At 35.0% G+C, this 26,703-nt stretch overlaps 1 protein-coding gene across 13 annotated transcripts in view; it reads left to right on the top strand.

The window, feature by feature from the left end:
- Positions 1-26,703, top strand: part of Ptprk (protein tyrosine phosphatase receptor type K) — a 560,796-nt gene that overhangs the window by 58,395 nt on the left and 475,698 nt on the right. The window contains exon 2 of one of the 13 annotated variants that reach the window (XM_058581041.1): positions 5,321-5,416. The exons of the other annotated variants lie outside the window; for them this stretch is intronic. The gene's annotated coding sequence lies outside the window, so the exon portion shown is untranslated. The remainder of the gene's footprint in view (positions 1-5,320; positions 5,417-26,703) is intronic. 13 annotated transcript variants of the gene reach the window in all.

The raw sequence follows: 26,703 nt of genomic DNA, 5'->3' as shown, positions 1-26,703 counted from the left end.
TGGAAAAATGTTGCATAAATGTATTCTTTGACTGTTTTTTACCATTGACCTTGACTGTCAGTCACTTCCAGGAATACTAAATTCATTTAAAGTCAAGAGAACATTGTTGCATAAAATTTACTTTTAAATGATGTCCTGTCAGGATGTTTATTGAAAGCATTATGTATTCTTCTTTAAAAAATAATCCTCAGATTTATAGGAGACATAGCCTAGCCCCTATGTTATATATATTTAACTTTCCTTACCCCCCAATTTTCCTTCGCCCCATTTTTTTAAGAGATAGCAATTCACTATGTGATCAAAATCTATAAAAATGAGGAGTTTTTTTTTTTTTTCTCCTTAACCATAGACATTAAGCAGTATGATCAGGACATGTTATAGTCACAACAAAGGCCTTTTAGCCATTTTAAAAAAACAGATGTATTGTTCCTTATTCTAGGTAATGTCTTATTGAACCAGTAAAGATCTCCAAGTTAAGAATTATTTAAAGGCAAAATTCTATACTATATTGATTTTTGTGTGTGTGTCTTGCCTCTGCTGAGAGAAAAAAGCTACCTTCAAGTATTAACTGAAGGATTCTCTTGCTTGACCTCAGTCTTTTTGAAAGAGAAGTGGCATAGTAAAGCAAATAATTTTCACAGATCTAAAGTGAAAGTAGGTTATTATGAATAATTTTATGAAGTTACATTAGATTTATTTTAACATGACTACTTTTGTTTAAAAACTCATTAGATGTTAACAAAATGATGTCATTGGAAAATTCAAAGCACAAACAATAGCATTCAGCATTCAGGAGATAAACCCACAAGGAACATCAGAGATCCAAGTGTCCTTAGAACATCCAAATAATCTCCATTAAAAAAAAGAAAGAAAGAAAATGAGACCTAAGGAGAAGTAACTTAACTAATTCTTTTAGGTAGATCATGCATTTATTTTTAAATTATAAATGTTAAGGAACAAAATGGTGAGTTTATTATTATGTTTAAGAATAGCAGGAAGTATAATTTACTTTTTGCTAATTGAGAAGTATTGTATTTTCTATGGCTGTTTCAATGATTTGCAACAAACAGTTAATGACTTAAAAACACAAATCTATTCTCAGGTGTCTATGGTGTGGGTGTCTTCTGAGACTCTAGGGAATATCCGTTTCCTCTCTGTTTTTAGCTTCTGTAAGTCACCAACTTCCTTGGCACACAACACTTTAAAGTCAACCATATCAGGTTGAGTTCTTCCCACACTTTCACTGCCATCTTTCTCTTACTCCTTTTCTGTCTCCCTCATCCACATTTAAGGACACTTGGGATTACACTGGGTTTACCTGGGTAATCTAGAATAATTTCCCAATCTCAAAATTTGTTGATCAGTAGACTTAATTTCTTCTACAACCTTATTTCTTTCTTTGCCACAAAAGTCACAAAGCCTCCTTTATTCAGTGGTTCCAGGTGTTAGGATACAAACCATTATAGGAATTTGAATACTCATATTAAAATAGGTGTAGAAGGAGCCAAATGCTTATTTGTTTGGAGGCACAGATACATCATTTATTTGATTGTTTTACTCCTGTTTTATCTTATGTTCCTAAGTCTTGTGTTTGAACATCTGCTCAAAGTTATTCTAGGGTGTTCATAGATTGTAATAATACAAGAAATGGCCAGCATTTTCTTTTGTTGGATGTGTAGTGGATTTCCAGGTAAGAATATAAATTTTGGAGGTAGCTGAAGATTATTAGAAGTTGAGGGACTCAGGCAAGCTCTACTTGTGTGTGTTCTTGCTTTATTAATTTGTAATAGCACCTTCCTTGGCATACATCTCCAGCTTAGTACATAAGATAATCTTTTGTTTCTCTATAGGTAGTTTGATACATGCTTTCTGACTAGATAAAGTAAATGGAGGAAAGCATCCATTTATAGTGGCCAATTCTATTTTTTCAAGGTTAGATACTGGTCTACTTTTCTTAATCTTGCCATAGATATTGTGACCTAATTTTTCTGCAAACATGAAAAGTACATTTATCATCACTATTCACCAAATACCATGTTTTAAAGTTGCAAGTTTAATTTATCAAAGGGAACTTCTGCGGAAAAGGAACTCATCCTGTGTTGGTGAAATCAGATACATTGAGACATTTTCTTTTTCAGAAAGTGTTTAATGTGTATGTTGAATTCCTGCAGCCTGGGGCAGTGTTTTTATTTGGTATAAAGGTTTGGGGAAATTATTTCTGATTGAAATAGAAACATTGCAAATTTTCAAAGGGATAGAAAAAACTCTGATTAAAGGAAAGAACCAAAGAATAGTTAGATGAGAGGTAATTAAGGGAAAATAAAAGAGAAAAAGTAGAAGTCTGTTTTGTGGGTATGTGTACATGTCTAGAAGTGAATTACCAACAACGAAGTTTGGATAACATTCTTAGAAGTCATGCAGTTGCTGGTGGTTGTGGTGTGAAATCTTTTAAATCTATTCCAGAACAATTTTCAACTAACGAAACTTCAAAGATAATAGATTGAACAGTAATATAAACATGAACACAGAAAGAAAGGAGTCTTAACAGAGACAAATTAGACTATGTGAAAATAAACATTACATGGTAAAAAAGAAGCTATGGTATTGACAGGCATTTAAGTAGGGGTCCTGATAAACTCCTGCTGATTAATGTAGTTAATGAAAAGCTTGGAATTTAAGATTTATGTGATACTGTCAGACTGAAATTTTGTCTAAGACCAAGTGTGTATTATGCATATATATTTAGAAGCATAACCATACCAGCCTGTGAATATTAGTAGAAATTGTGAGTTCCACTTTAGTCTGGTAATTCAGACATCATTAAAAAAAAAAAAAAATGTCTGCTCCATTGTCAACTGAGACTTTTTAAATCAGACAAGAACTTGAGTGTCTACTAATTGCCTAGCAGATAGTGAGATACTAAATACAAGCAAATTTGGTTTCCAGCCTCTTAAAGTTTAGACTCTAAAGGAAAAGGGACATATTAATTGGTTAATTACACATTAAATCTGTGTGCGCAGTGAAAGACAGGTACATTGTGTTTTGTACATCTGACAAAATTCACTAAAAACTTGAGCTTTGATCTGAGAGATAAATAAGAATTAATAACGAGAAGGGGGATGAAAAATAGGTAAGAGCAAATTATTCTAGTTTGAAGGAACAATAGATAAAATCTCTAGGTGAAGATGCTTGAGTTCACAGAGTAGAGTAGGAGAAAGTGTTTGAGATGAAAATGTAGAGGAGGGTGAGAGGAGGTTCCTCTTGGACAGAGACAAATTAGACTATGTGAAAATAAACATTACATGGTAAGAAAGAAGCTATGGTATTGACAGGCATTTAAGTAAGGGTCCTGATAAACTCCTGCTGATTAATGGAGTTAATGAAAAGCTTGAAATTTAAGATTCATGTGATACTGTCAGACTGAAATTTTGTCTAAGACCAAGTGTGTATTATGCATATATATTTAGTAGCATAACCATACCAACCTGTTAATATTAGTAGAAATTGTGAGTTCAAGAGGAACACATTTGAGACAGAGAATGGGGGTACAGATTAAAAATGTGTGTGAGTATATTTGGAATGCTTTTATGATAGGGAAGTCATAGGGATCAATTGGGTGGTTGGACCAGAGGGCAAAGGATATGTCTGAATTAGAGAATTTAACTTCAGTGAAACAGTTATATTAGGTTTTAATTGAAGCAATTATTGCTAATAAGGAATCTCAATATTCAAGGGGTAATGAGAGGACTGTGAATCTGCAAATGAAATCTGAGCGTGACCAGAGGGTTGAAAAAACTAGTAGGTATCCATGATGGGAACCAAGAGTATGAAGAGTCAGGAGTGATCATTTGTATTAATTTGGCTGAAACAGGAGCAATGAGTGCCGGAAATATAGATTGCATGGGTAACACAACAATCCCTGGTGACCTTGGACGAGGTAACAAACCTACAGATTTTCTTATCAGAGTGTAGTTCTTCTGGGAGTGAATGTTGAAACTTACTGGAAGTGGTCATTTTCTGTCTTACAGAATTCCCATCTGTACTCAGGACTTCCTGCTACTACTTCTCTTCATTTGGCGATATTTATCTTACATTCTCAAATTCAAACTGAATGATGTTAGCAATAAGGATTTGCCAGTGTTGATGGTATACCATCTGTTACTGCCCTGATGTGGGCATACGTTTTAAATCCTTTTGCCCAAAACATAATAGTAAATCTCTTTTGTTGTTTTTAGGTCTCAGTTTTAGTTCATTCTTAACTTTAGCCTTGCTACCATTGTTTCAGGGTATATTTCATCTGTATTATTTTTTCATCTGTATATTATTATTTTATCTGTTATTATTTTATTGTCTTACTTAAATTTTATGTATATTAAGAGCCTTAGCTCAAAGAATAATGTATGCATTGGTTTTAAGTGCATCATACCTTATCTATTGATTCATTTTAATTGTATATTCAGTTGCATGCCAGTTAGAATGAACCATATATTCTTTCCTTTGTACTCACAGAATCATAGTTTTTTAAAAAAGATTCTAAATAAAAAAATAATCTATTTTAAAAATATCCAAATATCTGACCACCCACCCTGTTATCCATCTCCCCTAATTATTAGAAATGTAATAGTCCTATGTTTCTGGTAATTCTGACATTTCAAAGGCCTGAAATTCATTTACTGACAATCTACTGACAGTTGTTACCCTGGGGTCAGGAGGAAGTTCTTGTACATCAGTTGTAATAGTTTTTTTTTTTTTTAGTAAAAAAAAATAATAGTTATTTGTTGGTATAAACGTTTTTGTTATTCTTGACCAATGCTATTATCTTTTTTAAATTTTGGAAGATATTGTGTATCTAGTGTGTTTTTCTTCTTTTTAAGTTTCTCCTATTTGTAATTGTGGCACTGACAAAGGCTTGGCAGTATATAGTCTGCAGACAGATTCAACCAAGAAAACTAGAAGTAGTTGCTACAAAACAACAACAACAAAAGCTATTCAGTAATTCCTTCCTTTAGTCTGAGTAATTGTGAGGACTTGCTGTGGGGAGAGGCAACCAGTATAGCCACACACAGCCCAAACCCAGAAAAGGATTTGTGCTCAGGGTTAATGTCCAGTGCTTGTTTCCTTCAAATGCCTACTGATTTTACCTTTGATTTAGGTTTTGGAAATGAAGCACCATGGGACAGTAGACCAAGAGCTTGAGGCTTCAACCCTCAACTCATTTTTCAGTAGCCTCCCCGCAGCCTTTAGGGGATCACTGCCTCCCTGGGATGGGATCTAGGCTCTCCCCTCTGCTACCAGTCTAGTGACTCTTTGCCTTCCTCAGTCTCTAGGGCTTGGGCACAGCAACTGGGGAGCCAGGCAACTTCCTAAGGCTTATAATTCAGATCACCAGGGCCCTGGGAGGGTCTGTCATCACACTGTGAGTATCCCCATGCCCAGAAGAGCTTGACATTCAATACCAAATTAAAAAATCCTATGAGAAGTTGAGACAACTCGAAAAAAAGGCAAAGTAACTTTTTCCTGGTTTTTGAATAAAGGGCCCACATTTTCATTTTATTCTGGGCAGATAATATAGTTAAGCTTGAAAATCATTAATAGTAAACTAGTACCTGGAAGCAAACTTGACCTTTGCAACTTACCAATTATATTATTAAAAATAAAGTAAAAAAGAGATTCCACAATTTTGTAGTATTTTTTTTCATGGTATAAAAAATAGATTTGGTTATATTTACACAACCCTAAGAATTTCTAAATATATTATCATAGTAATTATCTTTCCAAAGATCTTACCATTAGTGTTGATATAGTTTTCATTAATTGTTTTTAATTGAGCTACTTATATCGTAATATTAGTAATAAAATTAATTTTTAATTTAAAGGACATATTCACAAAATTGATTTCAAATATGTAGAGTTATTTTTTGTCCTATTAGAAAAAATAATCTGCTTGTTTACTAAAAATTTATTGGGATTTATATTAGATTTTATTTCATGTGGGGCCTGGTGGCACATGCCTATAAACCCAGCTGCTTGGGAGGCTGAGACAGGAGGATCCTGAGTTCAAAGTCAGCTTCAGCAAAAGCGAGGTGCTATGCAACTCAATGAGACCCTGTCTCTAAATAAAATACAAAACAGGGCTGGGGATGTGGCTTAGAGGCCAAGTGGCCCTGAGTTCAATCCTTAGTATCCCAGCCCCCCCCCCCCCCCCAATATTTTGTTTCATGATTTAGTAGTTGAAGACTTACTTTCTTTTCTTCTTTTTTTCTTTTGGTTTTTCAGTGCTGGGGATTAAACCCAGGGCTAACACATGCTAGGCAAGCATTCTATTTCTAAGCTACATCCCGAGGCTTGGAGACTTTTACTTCTTCTTCTTCTTTTTTTTAAAGAGAGAGAGAATTTTTTAATATTTATTTCTTAGTTTTCGGTGGACACGACATCTTTGTTTGTATGTGGTGCTGAGGATCGAACCCTGGGACGCACGCATGCCAGGCGAGCGCGCTACCACTTGAGCCACATCCCCAGCCCCTGGAGACTTCTTAAGGACCAGTTTTTTGAATCATCACTTCCCCTTCCTGTCCCCACTGTTCTTTGACCCATTCCTTACCTTCAGTTGGCTTAAGTCATCAAATTAGTAGTCATTAGAAATTCGATATGATTGCTTTATTGAAGGTCACATTTGGTTTGCATGGGAACATTTAATATATCAGAGCAGTTGTAGGGCTGCCCATGGCAAAATCCCAAACCTTTATTCAGTGCAAAGAAGAAGCCCAAGAAAAAGAGACTAGATTGGCTTTAATCTTTTCCTCTATCATCTTTGTGACCTCTCTTATTCCCACTACTGCAGACAGACCTGCAGTGAGTTTGCTGTGTTGTTGTTTTCTTTTTTTTTTTTTTTCCCCACCAGAATGATCTTAACTTCATTGGAGTTTTTCTTTTTTCTTTCTTTCTTTCTTTCTTTTTTTTTTAATGTGTTATTCATCTCATGTTGAAAGAGTTTATCATGCTAATGTCTCAGGTATCTCCTGGGAAGTGCTGCCGCCATTGTGTGGCCATCTGTCCTATTGCTATTTTCCCTATTTTTTTTTTTTTTTTAACTAAGATTAAGCCTCCAAAGGACTTGTGGTATGTAAAATAATGAGATCTTAAAAATTATTAATTTATTACTTTTGATTTAGAGTTCTATCAGTATGACAGATGTCAGCATTCTGCTTTGTTGACTCTACCCCAATTAGCTCTGCACTTCCCTTACCATCTCCTAGGGCAGATCACAAACTTGGACTTTGGTGATGTTGATACATTCATTTCTTTCTCACAAGTTCTAGGGATTTGAAGGAATTTACTTTGGCTTCTATACCAGCATTTATCTAATTTATGACCTCACATTTTCTCCCTATGTAGGAGTTAGAATGCCCCTCTGACTTGATAGTTGGATTTGTGACTTTTAAAATGATTTCCCAGTTGAAGCAACCATTTATTTACATAAAGATTATATAAAACTTTTTTTAAAAAATTTATTGTAATTTGGCTTGTTGCCTAAAATGTTATGCAATAATGAATATGTGCTTTGGATTCCAGATATAATTTAGTTTATCTCTAAATTTGTCATGGAAATTCATGGGTAGAACCATTATTTTAAAAGTAAAATTTGACTTTCATGGAGAAGGCTGAATTATTTTGTAAAAGGTAAATAAAATTTAAATGAAAATGCTTCTATTTTTTTTTTTTACTTTTTAATTAGTAGCTACCTTAATTTTTTTGCCATCTGAAAGGGCACACAATTTAAAAATAAACTTGTTTTCTACTTAGGATGGAATATCATTGTTGTTGAGAGGATGAAAGTGTAGCTCAGTAGCAGATCATTTGCCTTGCATGAGAAAGGCCCTGTTAGTCCCCAACATAGAAGAAATAAAAAGTATCTGCAATGTTGAAGTATATACCAATAAGTCTAGTGTTAGACATGTGGCATTAAGATAGATAAATTGAAACCTTATAAGTTTGAAGAAGTGAATATATAACAGAGACATTCAGCACATAAGAGATTCAAATTCTAAATTGATTATGAATCCCATGCTGGGATTAGTATGCTGGTGGCTTCCAAGTAATAAGAAAACTAGTATCAAATAGATGCTTTTTTTTTCCTCTTAAAAATCAAAAGTAAAAATCTTAACTGATATACATACACACAAAAATTACACACATACACACACACACACACACACGGTGATGTTTAAACCAGGTTAAACATATTAATTTCCTCAACATTTTTTTATGGTGAAACAATTCAAGATCCCCTTTTTTGCTTTGTGAAATATACAATATATAGTTGTTATTTATAGTTTCATGCTGTGCAAAGATACCCCAGAATCAAGCAGACTTTAAAATGTTATAATTCAATTGATTAATTGATTGGATGATAGAGGAAGAAAGACGGAGAAAGAGAGAGAAAAAAAGTGCATGCACATGAGTGTGTGTGTGTGTGTGTGTGTGTGTGTGTGTAAGACAACCTTAGAAGGGCAGACCTTCTCTGTTTCTGGATAAATTCTACTACTTCTAAACCCTTTCTGTATCACTTTATCTGCATTGCAATTCTAGGGCACATCACCTTCTAGCTTATTCTTGATCTTATGTTTATTGAGGATAGACATATTGTTACCTTATTTACTGAATTCTTGGCAAACAGTCAACAGTTTACCAGGTGTTGCATTGTAATAAGTGTATACATGTGGGACTCAAAAAAATGTTTAAAGTAAAAATTACCTCTTTCATTACAATACTGCATTCTATTCTCTATTCTTTTTTCATTATTATGTTTCTTTTTAAAAATTTTTATTTTTATTTTTATTTTTGTGGTACAGCAATTGAATACAGGCTTTCATGCATGCCGGCTAAGCACTCTGTGACTTAGCCATGCCCTTCATCTTTTCCTAACCTTGCCTACCTTTCTTTGGGTCTCATTCCTGTTTCTCCACTCTTTACATCTGTATTATCCAAATGGTAGCAAGTAAACACATAAACCTTTTGTGCCATTAAAATGTGGCCAGTCTGGAGTCTGGGATTATAGCTCAGTGGTAGAGTGCTTGCCTCGCACACATGAGGCCCTGGTTCGATCTTCAGCACCACATAAAATGAATAAATAAATAAAAATAAAGATTAAAAAAAAGTGGCCAATCTAAATTACAATCTGCAATAAATAGAAGTTGTACAGTGGAAATGGTAAGTGTTAATAACTGTAACATTATATTGTTAACACTTTGAAGTGATATTTTGGATTACATTAAATACTGGTAAAATTAATTTCATGTGCTTTTTTTCTTTCTAAAACACAGCTTCTTCAAAATTTATAATTATTACACACATGGGTATATTTCTGTTGGAGAGTGCCACTCTAGATTCTTGTATTGTTTTCTACCAACTATCTTAGGACACATTCTTGCTCATTCTGTTTTTACTTCTCAAAAAATATTTTCAGGGCTGGGGATGTGGCTCAAGATGTAATGCGCTCGTCTGGCATGCACGGGGTGCTGGGTTCGATCCTCAGTACCACATAAAAATAAAATAAAGATGTTGTGTCCACCGAAAACTAAAAAATAAATGTTAAAAAAATATTTTCACGGGGACCTGAAATTGGAAAACAGAAAAGTCTCCTAAAACTCTGTTTAATAATAAATGTTAGATGGAATATTTTTCAGTAGCATCAAGCAATTAAGCATTGATAAAATGTTCCCACATAGACAGACCTCAAAAATATTACACTATGTGGATGAAAACAGGCATGGTAGACCATATACCACATAATTCCAGTTATATATGAGATGTCTACACCAGGTAAATCCAAAGAGACTGAAAGTGAGTGGTTGCCTAGAGTAGTAGGAGAGGGCAAGTGGGGAATGATTACTGATAGTTCTCCCTTTCCTGTTGATTGATTGAAGTACTGGGGATTGAATCCAGGGGTACTCTATCACTGAGCCATATCCCTAGCCCCCCGCCACTTTAATTTTTAATTTTGAGATAGAGTCTTTATTAAGTTGCCAAGACTGTCTTCAAACTTGAACTCCTTCTTCCTCAGCCTCCTTAAAGGATTAGGATTAGGCATATGCCACCTCACCTGGTCATTCTTGGTTTCTTTTAGGATTGTGTAAAATCAGATACTGGTGATTTTCACACAGTTCTGAATATAGTAAAACCCTGGATTGTATATTTTAAAAGGGTGAATTTATGGAATGTGACTTACATATCAATAGATATTGAATAATAAGCACAAGATTATGCTTGGGAGATTGAAGTGTCCTCTGTTGGTCTTGTTTGGTAGTCTGCTCCCCTTTATATTTTTAAGGACAAATTTGAGTTTTCCTAGATATTAAAGTATATGTTTTTGTTAATGTTAATAGTGGTCATGTGCTTTTATCTTAAAAAAATGAAAAGAAATAGGTCATTGTAGGTTGGAATTTTTGTAAGCAGTTACAATCCCTGTTTTAAAATTGCTATATGTGCAGAGCTGTTATTTTAATGCAGTTTTCCCCCTAAGGGGACTTGTTAGTCAAATGTATTTAAGTGTGATTTTAATGCCTTTTTATAGCTTTTACTTATTTCTTTATACTTGAATGATGTTCTAACATCCGATGAATTGTGTTTTTCTTTAGGACATCTGGATTTCATATACACAAAAGAAGAATAATGAAAGGAAAAAAATCTTTTTTCTTAAGGTGGTTACACATATCTATTTATACAACAAGTGTATAAACATGTATTTTTTTTTTTTCTTAACAACCCTGGACAATGCAGGGGTCTGTGTGCTGAAGAGAAACACTTTGAATAAATTGGTCCATTATAAAAATCAAAAAAAGATTAGTACTAAAGAGTCATTCTTCAATTTTTATCAAGCTGCATTTTCTTTTCTATCATTTCCATTTAAAGATAGCCATAAACTGCAATATTTTAAGTCAATGGTATTTTTATATTTGTCCCTCTAATTGTTTCTCCATTTTGAGATACTTTCCCAAACTTAAAAATAAATATTTAAGTAAACAACTCTAAAACTAAACTTCGGTTGGTTTGACCTTAAGTGAGAAAAAAACTAAGAAATGAAAGTTCAGTGGTTCTTGTTATTCCCCTCAGAGGTTCCATGATTTCAGTAGGGAAAGTTTTCTTCCTCATTTTCTCTCTCAGCTGCACTGAGAGAGCAGTTGTGTTTTATTCCTTCAAAGTGAAGAATTTAATAGATAATTGAATTATGTGAATGACTGCACGGACAAGGAATCCACAGATTTGCAGCTATATTTGTCTATAATGATTTAGGAGGAAAAGAATATTTTTAAAAAGTATTTTTTTCATTGTAGATGGACACAATATCTTTAATCTATCTATCTATCTATCTATCTATCTATCTATCTATCTATCTATCTATCTATTTTGTTGCTGAGGATCTAACCCAAGGCTTCACGTGAATGAGGCAAGCAATCTACCACCGAGCTACAACCCCAGCCTGAGAAAGGACATTTTGATGATGTAATGAATCTATAATCAGCAATGTGTTATGTCTGTACATTTTCCCAATGGATTATACAGTTATTAATTCAGTATTATTACTCTAAAAGGTAAACAATATGGTTGCCTTGTTTATTAGAAATGGAAACCTTTGGGCTCTGGGTTTAACTCAGTGGTAGAGCACTTGCTAGCATGGTCAAGGTTGGGTTCCCAGAACCATGATAAACCCCTGCCCCACCCCCATGCATGTGCATGTCAGGGGGGGTGACTCATGAAGGTTTATTATTTGGGGTATTTAGTTGTTAATGCATGCATGCATGATGTCCTGGGGATTGAACCCAGGGCCTATGCTAGGCAAGTGCTCTATCAATGAGCTACATACCCAGCCTAGAGGAATTTAAACTTAAAGAACAATACTAACTAGACTGTTGGTAGCTTCAATAGAGGGCAGGGCCAATCTTTGAGCATGTATTATTTCACTAGTCCAAGTGATTCCATTTTTGTTGCTGCTGTGAGTTTGTTTTACAGTTTGTTTTACAGTGGCAGCTTTGGGTACAAAGGTTTCTAGGTCATTGCAGTGTCATCAGAATGGACCAAGATGGTGGGCAATGGACTCCCACAGTTGGACTTGTTGAGAAAGGACAAAGGAGCACTGGTATCTATGGATTTTTTTTGCCTTCCCACCCCCCTTTTCTTATGAAAATTATGGAATACGATATACTTTGCTAAGTTTTTGGTATCATGTCCTGAACTTTATTGAAGCCAAGTGTATTAGTTAGTATTAATCCAATTATAAGAAGATGTTTTTATTTATTAAGTATTAGAACTTGACCTGGAATATAGAGAGAATCAAATTCATGTTCATTTTCCAGATGAGAATGTTGCCAAACATCTGAACACACTTTATCATTAATCTCTTCCTACCTTCTGAGTACTTTTTACCCATAGCACCCATTTTAAATGTTCCATTTTTCAAGCTAAGAGAATAGCTTTCTATGTGTATTTAATTCTGTGGACTTTAATAGTTAATGAAATATTTCTAATAATCATTAGAACATTGTTATTTGTTCTCTGTGTGTTTTTCTATCAGTGATAGAGATGAGTATAGGGAAGAATAAAGAGAAGAGCACAATGGATTTCTTCATATATTTAAACAAATAATCATCTTTAAAAATGCACTATTATTCTGATAGTATAGTTTCTTTTTTTTCTCTAGCTTTATAAGTCGCCAATAAAAGTGGTATGAATTCAAGGTGTACAATATGCCTAACAATTACAACAATCAAGTTTATTAATATATCCTTCACCACACATAATTGCCATTGTGTGTGTGTGTGTTAATGATAAGGCATGTTTCAACATGGCATGGTTTCTTATTGTGAACAACTTATGCAGAGGTTATTCAGTATTCAGATATCTAGTTTATGCTCTTGAGATTATATTTTAAAATCCTTAGTATAGGATAATCTCTATATTGGGTATATGGCTGAATACCCATAATCAGTGAGACTTTTTTCTTTTTATCAATTTTATTTTATAATAAGAAAATAAACAAGTTGGGTTAATTTCAAGGATAAGAAATGCCTGTCAGATGATTGTTTTTGGTACTGGGGATCTAACTCAAGAGCACTCTAACACTGAGCTACATCTTCAGTCTTTTTAAAATTTTGTTTTGATACAGGGTCTTGCAAAAGTTGCCAAGGCTGGCCTCAAACTTGTGAACTTCCTGCCTCAGCCTCCTGGGTAGCTGGGATTATAGGTGTGCATGACCATGCCAAGTAGATTATTCACTCTTCATCAGACCTGCCTTCGCTGGCTTCGTGCCCTTCTCTTTTCCTAAAGAGTTATATGTTTTCCAGTTTTAGCATTGGTAGATGGAAAGCAATTGATTTTATCATTGTTGTAATTGTTTCACAGTTTGCACCATTAAACTAAAGAGATGGAGAGATGTCTGAGTGCTGGAGTCTCTACAGAGACCAGAGTCTTGCCCCAGTAGAGAAAGTTGAGTATTCAAACTGGGAGACTGATTTCTGTACCTTCTCTACTACTCTCTACATTTGACAGTATAAGGAGTCTGAGGGCAGGGCATGTGGGAGTGATAAGGAGTTAACATTAATAGCACTGTGGCTAAACAGATGGTGCAATTAGCCCACAATGGGGAAGAACAACATTTTCACCTTTGGATAGAAAGGACTCACTGTGGGTGGTGGAGTAAAAGGTTCCAAATGACAGTACCTTATGGAATTTAGGAGAGTGACAGTTTTATACCTTATGATTTAGAAATATATGCATGTATGTGTAATACACACATATACACAGGCATATTCTTTAAATGTATTTTAATATAAACTGATTCTTGACATTTTTAGGTAAAATTCTCTGTAACTGATTATACAAGTGACTATTCAGCTTAGTCCAGGAGATATGCCTAAGTACTATGAAAATGAATACAAAAAAGAATTTGTTCTTTGTATTCAGGTGCCCAGTTTTCTGGAACAGGTTCATAAGAGAGTGGCAAATATAGTACCCGACAAACATTTTTATAGCAAAGATATATTGCAAGCCATTAACTATATGATAACTTGGCCAAGTGCAGTATTCTTTGCAAGAAAAATATTTTCAATAGGACTGTGGAAAGAAGTTGAAAGACTAAGTCTGTCTCTTCAATTCACCCAACATCTCCTTTTCTTTGTGGAATAAGGTTTGCTTTTGTCAAATGTGATTTATTCTGAACTTCTGTGTATATTTTTCTGCAGTACAAAAAGTGATATAAGCAAGAAAACAATCAAATGAATAAAAGAATGTGGAGAGTCTTTCTCGTTTTGTGATTTGAAAACATTTTCCCCAGCAAATTTGAAATTGATTGTGTTCTGTGCCATTTAGATAGATCATGTTCAAGTTTCTACAATACTGCAAATTTAGAGTAGTACCTGGGACTTTGGCTAATTATTAGAGAGATATTTCCAAAGATTTTCCCTCTTGTCTGCCCATCTGCTCCTCTGGTACAATCATAATGTGGAAACATTGACATCTCAATTATTTCCATGGCAACAAATTGATATCAGGATCCCACATTTGACTTCACTGCAGGGCCAAATAGGATTTGGATTATAAGGGTGGATTGAGAATTCTTATTAAAAGTACACATCTTTAAATAAGGGAAATAGAAACATTTTTAGAAAAAAAATATATAAATATTTAACTTTAAGCTTACTTTAAAAGAGAAAAATATGACTATAATAAAGTGATTGAAAGAATTCTCTTCTGTCTTTCTATATTGACATAGATAAAATGAATAACATTTGTTCTCTTTATGACAGTTATAAGTGAAAGTTTGAATCTGATTTTGATTTTGGTTAAAACTGGAAGTAGTAAAGACTCTAGTAATTTTCAATAGGATAGAAAGGTCAAATCCAGAGCCATCATAGTTTGGTTAAGTTTTTTTTTTTTTTGTGTGTGTGTGTGTGTAGGATACCTCAATTCTAAATGACTTCATCTCCGCATCCATGATTGAGGGTATCAAGACTATGGTTTACCTTCATACTGTGTGGACCACACAGCTTCAAAGTTTTTTTCTTGTGTCATTTTGTACTGCAGTGCAAGATATTTAGTATTCTGTAACTTACTTCATATATAATTCTACCCATTCATACTTTATTGCTAATACTCAAGAGTATCAATTAGATTTGATTTCTGTTAAAAATCTTTGTTGAATCTAAAAATATTTCGGACGTTTTTCTGTTCCACAGCCCTTGGTAGGTAGCTTCCCATTAGGCTGGGCTCATTATGTTGGAGTTCATTTTGACTTCAGCCTCCCCGCTTGATTGTGGGAGAAGGGGCTGTTTCTTCTGTGTACTCTCAGAATACTGATCAGGTCACCTCATTCCCTGCTAGGGAAATCTTGAGCTTTACAGGGTTCAATTTTTGACTTTCTATTTTGAGGAGACAGATTCATAGTAAGCAAACTGAGAAGACTTGACTTATGATGTATAATTTGTGACAATTCCCTGATTCTGTCTATCAGCTTCTTTTGATGACAGAGTCCATGCAGGGGATTACATTATAGTTTAGAGGTCTCCTGGGAGAATCAGCCCTGGAAGTTGGTGAATTAGGTGTTGTTTGTTATATAAATTGTTCTAGACATTTCTGTCCAGACACCTGAAAGCCATCTCTAGGATGAATATGATTTCTCACTCTTCACTGTAATGGACAAACACCACCAACAATTATGTTCTTGCCTCTTCTAAAATGACTTTCATATCTTCATTCTTCCATTAATTTTCACTTCAGACAACAAAGTGTGAACAACAAAGTTGTCATGGTTGCTTACCTGTTCCTGTTCTAACATTCCTAAGAGTGCACCCTGTTGAGGACAACTGTCAGTGTATGTGAGGGGTTTGTCAGTGCCTGACATTGCACCAAATTTTTAGTATGCATCCTCAAGTTTAAACCATTTAGCACTTCTAGGAGACAACTACTGTTGGAGAGGAGAGGGAGAAAGAAATGTACAGTCACCCTGCAAAGACATCCCAGAGTAAGTGGAGGAGTTGGGATTTGAATCCTATTTTGTAGTCAGGGCACTTGCCACTGGGCTCATATTCAGATGGATAGATCATTTTTAAAGTAGGTTATGTTGCTTATGTTTTCATTTTTCTAAATTGACAATTGGAAGGTGAACATATTTCCAGATTCTGAGCATATCTCGCTGGATTCCCTAAGTGGGAATATAGTTTTCACCTGCAGCATCTCTGCTTTCAAGGTCAGAGAAGCAGAGAATTGGCATGAGGCTAGGAAGAAAATGAGTGTACTTAATGATAAGAATTTGTAATGAGATTTCATATGAGCAAATATACCCGTTTTGGGTTCATTTAATTTTTTTTTTTCCTGTGCAGCTTAATAGCATTGCAATAAAAACTGGCTAATTTAGATGAGTTGTAGGCAACACCTGTCTGAATTAACTAAACATCTGAATCACAGAACAATCTTACAGAAATTAAGTTTCATTATTTTACTGATACATATGATTAGTCTATCAATTAAGAGTTGGAAAAACTATATTTCTGAGTGACTTACTTAGCATAGTTTGTTTTACATTATCATTCTGTCTTCAATCTTGCTTATGCTGTTAATTGACTCTTAAAAGTATATTAATGTTTTCTGCCTAGAGATCAACATTTTGCAAAGACTTTCATGTGCAATGCTACATTTAATCTTAAAAAGAACCCTTACTTTTTATACCAATTTGACATAAAGGGGGAATAGTAAAATCATTTCTTCAAGGCTGGCTAGCCAGAGCTTAATCTAGGACTTGTCTTTCAAGGTGTTTGTTATCACTACACAAATCTATACTGTTTATACAACACTTTTTGAATTTTCATCAGAATTTGTCTTAGTCTATTCAGGCTGGTGTAACAGACTACCATAGACTGTGTGGCTCAAAAAAATTGAAAACTTATTTCTCACAGTTCTGGAAGCTGGTAGGTCTTCTGCAAGAGATTCAGTATCTGGAGATGGAACAGTTCCTGGTTCGAAGCCAGCCATGTTCTGCCTGTGTCCTCAGGTGGTTGAAGGGTGAGGGAGTTCTCCAGGGTCTCTTTTGTAAGAGCTCTCATCCCTTTTATCCGGGTTCTTCTTTCATGACTTAACCATATCCCAAAGGCACCACATCTAAATACCATTATGTTTGGGATTAGGTTTCAATATATGAATTTTTTCTCCCCTTTTCACCAGGGATTTAGCCCAGAGGTGCTCAAACACTGAGCCACATCCCCAGTCCTTTTTTTTTTTTTTTCATTTTTTTAAAAAAAAATTGTGACAGGGTCTTGCTAAGTTGCTTTGGGCCTCACTAGTTTGCTGATGCTGGCTTTGAACTTGTGATCCTTCTGTTTCAGTGCACCAAGCCACTGGGGATACAGATGTGTCCCCATGCCTGGCTCAGTATATGAATTTTGTAAGGATATAAACATTCAATCATGGACCAAAGAGTTTTTCCTGCCTTCCTGCCTTTCTTCTATCTGTCCATCCATCCAGATTTATATTTCCAAAACATGTAGAGAATGTGTTTGACTTAGCAGATTTTATGCATTTTAGTGTTCTGAATGATCATTGAAATTTCAATGAAATTCTTGTTAGAATTTCAATTTACATTAATTGTATTGAAGCAATTCCAAATTGGAATAAATTATTGATTATTGATTGCATTAGTTTTCTAATATCTAATACCAACAATCAGTCTTGAAATAGTTACTGTTAAGTGTAGTAAAGTTTTGGATTAAATAGTTCCCTCTCTTGTTCTCTGAATTCTGCTTTTTAGTAGTCAGAACTTTGAGGATTTAAGGAACAGGACTGGTTAACTTGAGCTAACAGAAAAAGGTCATTATAAGGAAATTTGGTTTGGAAAGCTGGGAATGGAGCCACCATTTGACCCAGCTATTCCCCTTCTCGGTCTATTCCCTAAAGACCTAAAAAGAGCATGCTACAGGGACACTGCTACATCGATGTTCATAGCAGCACAATTCACAATAGCAAGACTGTGGAACCAACCTAGATGCCCTTCAATAGATGAATGGATAAAAAAAATGTGGCATTTATACACAATGGAGTATTACTCTGCATTAAAAATGACAAAATCATAGAATTTACAGGGAAATGGATGGCATTAGAGCAGATTATGCTAAGTGAAGCTAGCCAATCCCTAAAAAACAAATGCCAAATGTCTTCTCTGATATAAGGAGAGTAACTAAGAACAGAGTAGGGTCGAAGAGCATGAGAAGAAGATTAACATTAAACAGGGATGAGAGGTGGGAGGGAAAGGGAGAGAGAAGGGAAATTGCATGGAAATGGAAGGAGACCCTCAGGGTTATACAAAAGTACATACAAGAGGAAGTGAGGGGAAAGGGAAAAATAATACAAGGGGGACAAATGAATGTCAGTAGAGGGGGCAGAGAGAGAGGAGGGGAGGGGAGGGGAGGGGAGGGGGGATAGTAGAGGATAGGAAAGGCAGCAGAACACAACAGACACTAGTATGACAATATGTAAATCAATGGATGTGTAACTGATGTGATTCTGCAATCTGTATATGGGGTAAAAATGGGAGCTCATAACCCACTTGAATCAAAGTGTGAAATATGATATATCAAGAACTATATAATGTTTTGAACAACCAACAGTAAAAAATTAAAAAAAAATAAAAAATAAAAAATAAAAGCAGAAAAAAAAAATAAGGAAATTTGGTGCCTAGTTCCTAACGGAGGAGAACATGTTATATTTCAGGACAAACCAGAATCAGCAACTGAAACACCTTAAGATTCTATGCAGCACTCTGACCTTGCAGCTTCCATCATAGCTTCACTTTCCTCATTTCCCGTCCTCTTCCCACTTAACCCTTCTCACCCCCTCCTCCTTTTCCCTGCTCTCCTTTTTTCTTTCCCCACTCTTCCCCAAATTCCCCCCCCCCCTTTTTTTCTCCTTTCCCTGGGTATTTCCATTTCCTTCCTCCTCTTTCTGTCTTTCCCTCTTCCTTCCCCAATGCCCCATGAAGTGCTTTCTACTAAGTCATATCTCAAGGAATATAATGAATGTCTCACCTTTAGTATTGGTAAGGTTGACCAGGGTTGTTGGGTGGTAAAAGACCAGTTGTTTTATTGTAGGATCCCTCCTCATCCTTCAATGTGTGGTTCTGTCATTCATTGATCTCTATTATTCCATTAAGTGTTGCAAAATAGAGATTTTTCTTATTGTATTGGTTTTTCATCCATATATTATCTTCATTTTTTTTTTTTAATGTGAAAGAACTTTGCTTTATCTGTTAGAGCTATTTGGTTACCTTGAAATACAGTTTGTAATGACTATGTGGGAAAATTCTCTTATGCATCAGTATTCAGCATACTAAGTTGGAGCTCTAGTTTGCATTGTATTTTTAAAAGTCTCTCCAGGTGATTCTTATGTGCAGTCAGGATAGAGAAACATCTCCTTGGAGCTTGGATGCATCCCTGATATCAAAGTTTTATTACTTATTATAAAAGCAAATTTATAAGATATCTATTGTTTTTACCACATGATATATTCTTTACCGAACTTTATCACAAGTATATGAATGTCATTCAAAGCAATTTCTGTAGAAGTGTTTTGGGAGTTGCTTGCTTATATTTGTTCATCTAGAAACTAAAGTAAATGAACTGTAGAAGAAACACTTCAAGGGCAACATGAAAATAATAATGCAATAGCTAACATTTGTTCAGAGCTTCTGTTGTGTCCAGTATTGAGCTTAGTAGCCCTTTTCGGCTATTAGCTCATTTGACCTCTGTAACACCCCATGAAGTAGATAATCGAATTTCTAATGCAACAGAGGAAAAACCAGAAGCTAAATTCATCTAAACTTATGGGGCTAGCAAAGGAAGGCTTTGAGGGGTGCAGATGTCTGTGAGACCCAGAACTTATGTAGTGAATCCCAATTCCCTGTTCCTCTCAGAGTGGGGTATTTCACATGTCTAATCTCTCATGTGGATTTTTCCTACTTCCATTCTGAGACAAAAAAAAAAAAAATGGAAAGACTGCTTTTGATTATCATATTCTGCCACAGTGGATGGACATATGTATAGGTGTATAGGAGATTTGTATTTTGATTACACCATCATAGCTGATATTTTCTAACTGGTCACATTTTGATGGATACAATGCTTTTTACTTGTCATGATGATATCATGTAATCATTAAATCTGCAAGTTGGCTTTATTAGCTGGTTTTATGTCTGAGGAAGTAGGCTTGTGGAAATTGAGTAGTCTGAGTAACACAGTGAACTTTGAACCCCAGCTCAGCTGATTGCCCAGTGCTTTATTCTTAATCATATTATGCTGACTAGGCAGGGGAACAGTTAGTAGGAATTAACAGGAGTTTGGACAATAGCCTTTTCTAGAAGTCAACTTAAGGTTGTTTTCTAATCAAAACAAGGAACCTCATATAACAATCCACAAAATGAATTTTTAGAGATGATGGCCAAATTAACTCTTTCCATGTCAGAACCTGGTCATATCTCTATAGTCTGCTTGTTTTCATTCTTTAGTTATTTCCTAATATTGGACGGTGAAGGAATAAGATATTGACTAACCATGATCACCTCAGAATTTTGCTGTGGATTTTTTTTTTAAAAAAGGTATAGCTCATTATTTGGAAGTGAGCACTGAAGAAGAGATCTTGTTTGTCTTATCTTGTGTAGATTGCCACATTATAATTGTTGAATTTGAACTTAAGAAACATGAATTTGGATTATTTCTTCCAGTGATTTAGGCTTAGATTTTATAAGGTACATCTTTTACCTTATTAGAATTTTTTATATGTAAAAATTTGCAAAAAGGATATGATTGTACTTTCCTTGGTAATGAAGACAACGAACAACCATCAACAAATTAATTTAGGAAGAAGTAGCAAATGCACTTCTGCAAACAAAGTAAAAAGAAGTGAGGACTCAGATGGCCATGTTTATTTAATGGGGATGACCTTTATAGATAAGGGTTGGAAAATGCAGAAAACATAAAAGGAGACCCAAACAAATAAAAAATGGAAAATAAGGTAATCAGAGATAAAAGGTGGCACTAGATCTGGAAGATGCATCTTCATCTGCATAGGTAGAGCAGTTGTGTAAATTTTAAGGGTGGGCCTAGTTTTCCACATGGCCTGTCCCCAAATCATCCTGGTGTGACTAGGATATCTCCTAGCAAATGGCATGCAACTTGGGGGCAAGAACTAAGCATTCTGATCTTGCATTATGAGGAATTAAAATGGTATGTGGCATTTGGTAGTATTTCCTTAAGTGCATGTACTTTAATTTTATTAGGCAAGCATGGCAAAAATTCTGGTTGAGAATTATGCTGAAATGTAGACAACTAGCCTTTAGTTGAGTTTAGAGAGAACCCTGTGGTTAGAGAGAACCCTGTGGTTCTCAAATGTTTTGTTCTAAAACTCATTTGAGAACCCAAAATAACTTGTTCATGTGGATTGTGGCCATCAATATTTACCATGTAAGAAATTAAAACCATGAAACTAAAAAACAATTAAATATTCATTACGTGTTAAGATAAGTTTGTTCTTCTCTTTGTGGTGCTGGGGATTGAACCTAGGGCCTTGTGCATGCTAGGGAAGCACTCTACCAACTGAGCTATGTCCCCAGCCCAACATATTTTTTTTTTCTTAAATTAAAAAACTCCTACATTTACAAAACAAATAAACAATTTAATGAGAAGATTGATATTTTTAAAAGTATATTTTGCAGATCTCTAATATCTAGCTATCAAGAAGACAACTGGATATATGCTTCTTTTTTCTTTCTCTTGTAATATATTGTTTCAGTAGAAAATATGAAAATAAACCTATCCCCATACAGAAATCTAACTGGAAAAAGGTATATCTTAGCAGACTTTTCAAATAGTTGCTGTTTCCTTTGATACTGTATCAGAACAATACAGAGTCTAGTTTAAAAAAAAATTGAATAAATAATCTATAACTTTACCAATGAATATTTTGTACTTTCTTACAGTAAAACACATTGCTTGTTTTTGCACTTTGGATGTCTTGTGTTGGTCAATTGGGAAATATTTGTTTACCACCTTATGCAGATTTTCTAAATATTGACACACTCCATTACCAATCAAACAGTCACATTTATTAATATCAGAGAATGTTTTAAGTGTTGGGAAGCTGCCATGCTCAGGATGATGAACTTCAGGATGTTAACTTTTGCTTACAAGGTCAAACTTTATCATTGGCAACAAATGTCAATTATCTTACTTCACATGACAGGCTCTCTCATGCTTTTTCTCAACATTATTGGTCATGACCACTTTGAAATAGTTTGTCTTCAGTCATTCATTCAAGCGAAATGATGTTTTGTGAAGAGTGGCTGGTTCATCTTAGATCTCAACTCATAGATGCCTGTCTTTGAGATGATCAATCCCTCCTGTTTGACAGAAATGCTTACACTTCCCTCATCACACAGAATACAGGAATGACGTACTCAAGGGTAGTGATTTTAAAAATTAACAAGCTTTACCAATGTTATCAAAGACATTCTCAAGTAAAACTGTATTTTATTTACTTGTGATTATGTCAGTGGAGAGTAAAATGGTTAGCAGAAAACTTTGTGCCTGTCTTGATTCATGCTAATGGTACCAACAGTTCACCTACCAACATTATTATCACATCAGAAACTGAGAATGAAAATGTTTCTTGGTGCCATTGTGGAAAGTCATATCTCAGGGACTCCTGAAAGGGTTCCACAGAACACACTTTTGAGTATATTTGTATTAGATGGTGGTTGTCGTGTACAGTAACACAAATGTTCACGGACGTAAAATAATTTATCTTGGCATATATTTCTAAAAGAATTTCTTTCATTCATTAGAATAAATGGTTTTGTTTAATTGGTTCATTAACATCTTGGAAAATTAAACTGCTATTACAGAAAAAAAGGATAATTTGTTTTTAATTTTCAAATAAATTAAGCATAATAATGCTTGAAAGTGAATTTCTGAAGTGATTGTGTTCATCATTATAACCATATATAAATCCTTAGAAGCAAATATGGTTTGAACAGGTGACATACTTCTCTGTTGTCAGAGTATTAATCATCTCTCTGCTTATGGAGTTCTTGGTCTGATTTTCATGCTACTATAGTTCAATTTCACACAGTGAGTGTATGGGCAAAAATAATTTGAGTATGAATGTGCTTGACTCTTCAGTTATGGAACACACAAGGCCTATGCCACACACATGTTCATTATTTGTTTTAACCATTGGTTAATAGTCAGCTTAAAAAAATTGCACCTTGGAGAAAAAAAATCATTGTTTTTCCTGGAAAGCAGAGATCAGACTATGTAATTCTTTTCTTTTGAATATTTTCTGCCCCATCCCTTGTTGAATGCCTTTTATCCAGGTTTGCCTCCTGGAAAAAAAAGCAACATGAAAGTATAAAGTTGAGCCATAAGAGAAGTATCGTCACAGTAATAAGGCCTATAACACATTTCTTTTCAAGTTCTATTGGTGTACTAAGAACAGTTCTATAGATTGAAACACTATGGGTGAACTAGATAATATATTCTAATAAAATAATCCATAAAATATAGCTATAAATAATGATTTGTTTTAAATAATATAAAGTGATATTGATAAATACAATATTGAAAGAATTTTAAAGAAGTCTGCTTTTCAACTGTATGTACACAACGAGTTTTTTTGAAGCTGATTTTATATGTATATGCATTTGTTTATATTTAAAAATCACTTGAGTACACACATTTAAAAACATTTTATAATGCTGGCATGACACAGGACAGAAACAGAAGAAACCTACATGATCACCAAATATTTTGTTAGGGGAGGGGACCCCTTTTAAATGATGTGCTTGGTTAATAATTTTTGCATATAGTGATTAAAGTTTAAGCAGTAAATGATATTCATAATTTCCTATCTCACCTCCAACACACAGAGTAGAAAATCTTTGATTCTTGAGGGCAAGGGGCAAATTGTGGTAAAGGTGTATGCATGTTGTTTATTTTTGTAAATTATGTCATGCCTAATATGTACCATGCTTTGTGCTGAGGGCTGAGGATTAAAAAGGATAGGTCTCTAGGGGCTGGGGTTGTGGCTCAGTGGTAGAGCACTCGCCTAGCACATTCGAGACCCTGGGTTCAATCCTCAGCACCACATAGAAAAATAAACAAGTGAAATAAAGGTGTTGTGTCCAACTACAACTAAAAAATAAAGGCTAGATCTCTATCATTTTATAGAGGAGAATATAAAAGGGGAAAAATGATACAAGATAGGGATGTATGTATACTGTAGTCGTGGTAGAAGTTCAGGTTTTTTTTTTCTGTGTGTGTGTGTGTGTGTGTGTGTGAGAGAGAGAGAGAGAGAGAGGGTGTGTGTGAGAGAGGGGGCGGGGAGGAGAGAGAGAGAGAGAGAAAGCCAGAAAAAGTCTTTGCAGAACAGGTGACTGGTTAGAATTGTAGGTACTCAGATGACTTCATAATGATAAATAACAACCATTTATTGTCTCCCTAGAACTCTAGAACCAAGGTTATAAAAAATTAATAGTTTTTCAGGTAGTCCAGAGACATTTATGAAGTATCTGTTGCATCGGTCATATGGCAGGCTCTGGAGAGGCTGGCCTGAATGTGGAAGACAGTCCAGTGGGACTGTCATATACTTTTACACCAAGCACTCTGTATATGCAGGTGAAATGTTCAAAGGCTCATCTCCCAGGGCTGGTGGCTGGCTTTGTGGACCAGACACTTGTGTTTGCCACAATGTCAGAGGATGTTCATGAATCATGGGGTATTTTCTTAATGTTCACTTGGAAACAATATATCTAAATAAAAACAGGCCTTTGTTTTTGTGCTGTAGACATTTCTTTAAAGAGCATCCTGGAAAACAGCCAAGGTTTTCCCACTACCTTAAGCACTCCTAATAGGTTAATCCTTGTTCAAATCCCACCACTAATTAGCTCTTGGATTCTTAGATCAGTTATGTAACATCTCTAAACCTGACTTTCTTCCACTGTAAATTAGAGATAAAAATAGTAGCCAACTCCTAGGGTTTTTTTTTTTTTTTGTGAGCATTTAATGAGATAATCTACGTAAAGTGCTTAGCACGGTGCCCAGCATCTGGTAGATACTTGTTGTATATTAGCTATTATTATTTTCTCTCAAAGCTATTTACTAAATTCCATAGCTTTTAGCTCTCAAAATAATTCCAAAATGGTATTTTTTTTTTCTTATATCACAGGTCAGCGAGAAATCCTAGCTTTCTTGCATGACTCTGCACTACCAACTCTTACTTGCTCAAACCAGGGGCTGACTTTCCTGTTGGTAATGATTTTCAGAGTGATGTTATCCCTTTTCCAATAAAGTGGGATAATAAACATTTTTTAACCAGTCACCCTGGGCAAAGCACTGCACAGAGTATTCTATAGATAAGAAACTTAAAACTAAAATTATTTTTGTCCATAAGAAGCTTATACTGTATCATGATTAATAAAGTAAATATTTAAGCAACTGTATAGAATTCGTAGTTTTTTTTTTTTTTGAAGGACAAGTATTAGCTTTGTCTCATTTAAGCTTTAGATATTCGGAGGGGTAAAAAAAAAAAAAACCATAAGATTGCAGTTGTTAGAAAAAGCCTTTGTTAAAAAGCTGTTTTGAGCATTTTGCCCTACTGTTTTCCTTAGTTTTATTTGCAAGCTGGAGCAGGTATTAAAGATGAAGTGTTCTGGTGGGAGCGGTAGCCCAGGGCGCTTGAAGCATAGCTAATTTCAAACCTTGTAATTTAGTTAAATTGAAACATAACTGCATTTAGATGAATGGGCTGCTAGTTTTCCTTCCCAAAGCAAACATGCCAACCTTTCATTACTTCTTGTCTATGCTACAGCTTCTATGCTATTCAGATGGGCTCCTTTACACATAATTGACATGTAGCAGTGTTACTGATTTTCTATTTTGGAAAAAAAGAATTCAGGAAAAATTAAGGATGCTTTCTGTTAAAGTACTGTATCAATCATTTCACATTCTGAAGTGAAAGTGAGAGATTGATTCCCAGGTAACTCAGTTCCTATGGAGGGGCTTTGTACTTGGCTCATGCTTTTACAAACCTGGAGTGAATAAGTGACACAGTAGGTCTGATTACAAATACAGTTTATCTTCATTTGGGATCCATGACTTCTATTAAATTTAATTACTTCCCCCGTGGCTTCTATTAAATTTAATTAATTTCCCCTGCAGCTGGCATGGTAGAGGTGCTGCTGCTAAATGAAGGTGATTGCTAATTGAGGGAGTTTTCTGAAAGAGGTTTTACCCTTTCTCTTGTTTATCTGGAAATCACTTATCCAGCCAGACATCTCAGAAGTTTAGTGAGAAGTTTCAGGTTGCAGAGTCCTAGATGAGTTATCACCATTACTGGGAGAAATCTCAACAGATTTTTTTCCCCCTTATGTTCCCTCCTCTCCTGCCTCTTCCCTTTCCTTCCTTCCTGTCTTTCTCTTCTGTCTTCATCCCTCAATTAGCATGTCTGTTGGCGATAGGCCACTGTTGGATTCTTAGGGAAGAAAACTGGCCCACACTTCACCTGAACAAGATGGAACCTGTTGGTTCTGTCATACATGAGAGTGCCTGGAAACTGTGTCAATTATTGCTCAGTCTCCATAACATAGAAGAGAGGCAAATAATTGAGCGTTTT

Source organism: Marmota monax, unplaced genomic scaffold (genome assembly GCF_021218885.2).
Source record: "Marmota monax isolate L192 unplaced genomic scaffold, Marmota_monax_Labrador192_F-V1.1 WCK01_AAM20220418_F8-fsc00030, whole genome shotgun sequence".
NCBI classification, from domain to species: Eukaryota; Metazoa; Chordata; class Mammalia; order Rodentia; family Sciuridae; genus Marmota; species Marmota monax.
This window is presented reverse-complemented; position numbering and strand designations above follow the sequence as displayed.